Genomic DNA, 5,918 nt, shown 5'->3' with positions numbered 1-5,918 from the left:
AAAGCACTCAGGACGGGCCCGACCGAGACAGGGCCTTAGTGGGGTGCTCCCATAGCGGGCAACAATGAGAGGGGTGCCTTTAAATTCATTTTGAACCATATTTGAAATTTTGGGTTACCAGATGCACGTTTTCAATCACCAGTTGCACGGAGGATTAATAGCAATCTGCATCCATCGTGATTTCTTAAAGTGTGTAAAAAGCACCCAAGGACGGCCCTGACAGAGAGAGGGCCGTAGTGGGGCACTCCCCTAGCGGGCTATATCAATAGAATGACGGGTAAAAGTATTTAAAACCCTTTTATAATTTTTGGGTTACCAGATGCACGTTTTCAATCACCAGGTGCACGGAGGAAAATGAGCATTTGCATCCATAGTCATGTTTTAAACCGTCCATAAAGCACTCTTGGCCGGCCCCGGCAGAGAGAGAAAGAGATGGTGAAAAAAAAAAAAAATCATCATCAGACCTTCCATAAATAATTCGGGCCGGCCCCCATTGCTAAAGGTCCGTAGTAGGGTGCGCCATAAGCGGACATGAATAGATGGAACACCGCTAACCGCATAGAGAACCGTGTTTTGGGTGACCAGGTGCACGTTTTCAATCACCAGTTGCACATTTTCAATCACCAGTTGCACGGAGGATTAATAGCAATCTGCATCCATCGCGATTTCTTAAAGTGTCTATAAAGCACTCAGGACGGGCCCGACCGAGACAGGGCCTTAGTGGGGTGCTCCCATAGCGGGCAACAATGAGAGGGGTGCCTTTAAATTCATTTTGAACCATATTTGAAATTTTGGGTTACCAGATGCACGTTTTCAATCACCAGTTGCACGGAGGATTAATAGCAATCTGCATCCATCGTGATTTCTTAAAGTGTGTAAAAAGCACCCAAGGACGGCCCTGACAGAGAGAGGGCCGTAGTGGGGCACTCCCCTAGCGGGCTATATCAATAGAATGACGGGTAAAAGTATTTAAAACCCTTTTATAATTTTTGGGTTACCAGATGCACGTTTTCAATCACCAGGTGCACGGAGGAAAATGAGCATTTGCATCCATAGTCATGTTTTAAACCGTCCATAAAGCACTCTTGGCCGGCCCCGGCAGAGAGAGAAAGAGATGGTGAAAAAAAAAAAAAATCATCATCAGACCTTCCATAAATAATTCGGGCCGGCCCCCATTGCTAAAGGTCCGTAGTAGGGTGCGCCATAAGCGGACATGAATAGATGGAACACCGCTAACCGCATAGAGAACCGTGTTTTGGGTGACCAGGTGCACGTTTTCAATCACCAGTTGCACATTTTCAATCACCAGTTGCACGGAGGATTAATAGCAATCTGCATCCATCGCGATTTCTTAAAGTGTCTATAAAGCACTCAGGACGGGCCCGACCGAGACAGGGCCTTAGTGGGGTGCTCCCATAGCGGGCAACAATGAGAGGGGTGCCTTTAAATTCATTTTGAACCATATTTGAAATTTTGGGTTACCAGATGCACGTTTTCAATCACCAGTTGCACGGAGGATTAATAGCAATCTGCATCCATCGTGATTTCTTAAAGTGTGTAAAAAGCACCCAAGGACGGCCCTGACAGAGAGAGGGCCGTAGTGGGGCACTCCCCTAGCGGGCTATATCAATAGAATGACGGGTAAAAGTATTTAAAACCCTTTTATAATTTTTGGGTTACCAGATGCACGTTTTCAATCACCAGGTGCACGGAGGAAAATGAGCATTTGCATCCATAGTCATGTTTTAAACCGTCCATAAAGCACTCTTGGCCGGCCCCGGCAGAGAGAGAAAGAGATGGTGAAAAAAAAAAAAAATCATCATCAGACCTTCCATAAATAATTCGGGCCGGCCCCCATTGCTAAAGGTCCGTAGTAGGGTGCGCCATAAGCGGACATGAATAGATGGAACACCGCTAACCGCATAGAGAACCGTGTTTTGGGTGACCAGGTGCACGTTTTCAATCACCAGTTGCACATTTTCAATCACCAGTTGCACGGAGGATTAATAGCAATCTGCATCCATCGCGATTTCTTAAAGTGTCTATAAAGCACTCAGGACGGGCCCGACCGAGACAGGGCCTTAGTGGGGTGCTCCCATAGCGGGCAACAATGAGAGGGGTGCCTTTAAATTCATTTTGAACCATATTTGAAATTTTGGGTTACCAGATGCACGTTTTCAATCACCAGTTGCACGGAGGATTAATAGCAATCTGCATCCATCGTGATTTCTTAAAGTGTGTAAAAAGCACCCAAGGACGGCCCTGACAGAGAGAGGGCCGTAGTGGGGCACTCCCCTAGCGGGCTATATCAATAGAATGACGGGTAAAAGTATTTAAAACCCTTTTATAATTTTTGGGTTACCAGATGCACGTTTTCAATCACCAGGTGCACGGAGGAAAATGAGCATTTGCATCCATAGTCATGTTTTAAACCGTCCATAAAGCACTCTTGGCCGGCCCCGGCAGAGAGAGAAAGAGATGGTGAAAAAAAAAAAAAATCATCATCAGACCTTCCATAAATAATTCGGGCCGGCCCCCATTGCTAAAGGTCCGTAGTAGGGTGCGCCATAAGCGGACATGAATAGATGGAACACCGCTAACCGCATAGAGAACCGTGTTTTGGGTGACCAGGTGCACGTTTTCAATCACCAGTTGCACATTTTCAATCACCAGTTGCACGGAGGATTAATAGCAATCTGCATCCATCGCGATTTCTTAAAGTGTCTATAAAGCACTCAGGACGGGCCCGACCGAGACAGGGCCTTAGTGGGGTGCTCCCATAGCGGGCAACAATGAGAGGGGTGCCTTTAAATTCATTTTGAACCATATTTGAAATTTTGGGTTACCAGATGCACGTTTTCAATCACCAGTTGCACGGAGGATTAATAGCAATCTGCATCCATCGTGATTTCTTAAAGTGTGTAAAAAGCACCCAAGGACGGCCCTGACAGAGAGAGGGCCGTAGTGGGGCACTCCCCTAGCGGGCTATATCAATAGAATGACGGGTAAAAGTATTTAAAACCCTTTTATAATTTTTGGGTTACCAGATGCACGTTTTCAATCACCAGGTGCACGGAGGAAAATGAGCATTTGCATCCATAGTCATGTTTTAAACCGTCCATAAAGCACTCTTGGCCGGCCCCGGCAGAGAGAGAAAGAGATGGTGAAAAAAAAAAAAAATCATCATCAGACCTTCCATAAATAATTCGGGCCGGCCCCCATTGCTAAAGGTCCGTAGTAGGGTGCGCCATAAGCGGACATGAATAGATGGAACACCGCTAACCGCATAGAGAACCGTGTTTTGGGTGACCAGGTGCACGTTTTCAATCACCAGTTGCACATTTTCAATCACCAGTTGCACGGAGGATTAATAGCAATCTGCATCCATCGCGATTTCTTAAAGTGTCTATAAAGCACTCAGGACGGGCCCGACCGAGACAGGGCCTTAGTGGGGTGCTCCCATAGCGGGCAACAATGAGAGGGGTGCCTTTAAATTCATTTTGAACCATATTTGAAATTTTGGGTTACCAGATGCACGTTTTCAATCACCAGTTGCACGGAGGATTAATAGCAATCTGCATCCATCGTGATTTCTTAAAGTGTGTAAAAAGCACCCAAGGACGGCCCTGACAGAGAGAGGGCCGTAGTGGGGCACTCCCCTAGCGGGCTATATCAATAGAATGACGGGTAAAAGTATTTAAAACCCTTTTATAATTTTTGGGTTACCAGATGCACGTTTTCAATCACCAGGTGCACGGAGGAAAATGAGCATTTGCATCCATAGTCATGTTTTAAACCGTCCATAAAGCACTCTTGGCCGGCCCCGGCAGAGAGAGAAAGAGATGGTGAAAAAAAAAAAAAAATCATCATCAGACCTTCCATAAATAATTCGGGCCGGCCCCCATTGCTAAAGGTCCGTAGTAGGGTGCGCCATAAGCGGACATGAATAGATGGAACACCGCTAACCGCATAGAGAACCGTGTTTTGGGTGACCAGGTGCACGTTTTCAATCACCAGTTGCACATTTTCAATCACCAGTTGCACGGAGGATTAATAGCAATCTGCATCCATCGCGATTTCTTAAAGTGTCTATAAAGCACTCAGGACGGGCCCGACCGAGACAGGGCCTTAGTGGGGTGCTCCCATAGCGGGCAACAATGAGAGGGGTGCCTTTAAATTCATTTTGAACCATATTTGAAATTTTGGGTTACCAGATGCACGTTTTCAATCACCAGTTGCACGGAGGATTAATAGCAATCTGCATCCATCGTGATTTCTTAAAGTGTGTAAAAAGCACCCAAGGACGGCCCTGACAGAGAGAGGGCCGTAGTGGGGCACTCCCCTAGCGGGCTATATCAATAGAATGACGGGTAAAAGTATTTAAAACCCTTTTATAATTTTTGGGTTACCAGATGCACGTTTTCAATCACCAGGTGCACGGAGGAAAATGAGCATTTGCATCCATAGTCATGTTTTAAACCGTCCATAAAGCACTCTTGGCCGGCCCCGGCAGAGAGAGAAAGAGATGGTGAAAAAAAAAAAAAATCATCATCAGACCTTCCATAAATAATTCGGGCCGGCCCCCATTGCTAAAGGTCCGTAGTAGGGTGCGCCATAAGCGGACATGAATAGATGGAACACCGCTAACCGCATAGAGAACCGTGTTTTGGGTGACCAGGTGCACGTTTTCAATCACCAGTTGCACATTTTCAATCACCAGTTGCACGGAGGATTAATAGCAATCTGCATCCATCGCGATTTCTTAAAGTGTCTATAAAGCACTCAGGACGGGCCCGACCGAGACAGGGCCTTAGTGGGGTGCTCCCATAGCGGGCAACAATGAGAGGGGTGCCTTTAAATTCATTTTGAACCATATTTGAAATTTTGGGTTACCAGATGCACGTTTTCAATCACCAGTTGCACGGAGGATTAATAGCAATCTGCATCCATCGTGATTTCTTAAAGTGTGTAAAAAGCACCCAAGGACGGCCCTGACAGAGAGAGGGCCGTAGTGGGGCACTCCCCTAGCGGGCTATATCAATAGAATGACGGGTAAAAGTATTTAAAACCCTTTTATAATTTTTGGGTTACCAGATGCACGTTTTCAATCACCAGGTGCACGGAGGAAAATGAGCATTTGCATCCATAGTCATGTTTTAAACCGTCCATAAAGCACTCTTGGCCGGCCCCGGCAGAGAGAGAAAGAGATGGTGAAAAAAAAAAAAAAATCATCATCAGACCTTCCATAAATAATTCGGGCCGGCCCCCATTGCTAAAGGTCCGTAGTAGGGTGCGCCATAAGCGGACATGAATAGATGGAACACCGCTAACCGCATAGAGAACCGTGTTTTGGGTGACCAGGTGCACGTTTTCAATCACCAGTTGCACATTTTCAATCACCAGTTGCACGGAGGATTAATAGCAATCTGCATCCATCGCGATTTCTTAAAGTGTCTATAAAGCACTCAGGACGGGCCCGACCGAGACAGGGCCTTAGTGGGGTGCTCCCATAGCGGGCAACAATGAGAGGGGTGCCTTTAAATTCATTTTGAACCATATTTGAAATTTTGGGTTACCAGATGCACGTTTTCAATCACCAGTTGCACGGAGGATTAATAGCAATCTGCATCCATCGTGATTTCTTAAAGTGTGTAAAAAGCACCCAAGGACGGCCCTGACAGAGAGAGGGCCGTAGTGGGGCACTCCCCTAGCGGGCTATATCAATAGAATGACGGGTAAAAGTATTTAAAACCCTTTTATAATTTTTGGGTTACCAGATGCACGTTTTCAATCACCAGGTGCACGGAGGAAAATGAGCATTTGCATCCATAGTCATGTTTTAAACCGTCCATAAAGCACCCAGGGCCGGCCCCGGCAGAGAGAGAAAAAGAGGGGAAAAGTGTTGAAAAAAAAAAAAA

Source organism: Oncorhynchus mykiss, unplaced genomic scaffold (genome assembly GCF_013265735.2).
Source record: "Oncorhynchus mykiss isolate Arlee unplaced genomic scaffold, USDA_OmykA_1.1 un_scaffold_908, whole genome shotgun sequence".
NCBI classification, from domain to species: Eukaryota; Metazoa; Chordata; class Actinopteri; order Salmoniformes; family Salmonidae; genus Oncorhynchus; species Oncorhynchus mykiss.
The sequence above is the reverse complement of the archived record's forward strand: the minus strand, read 5'-3'. Positions refer to the sequence as shown.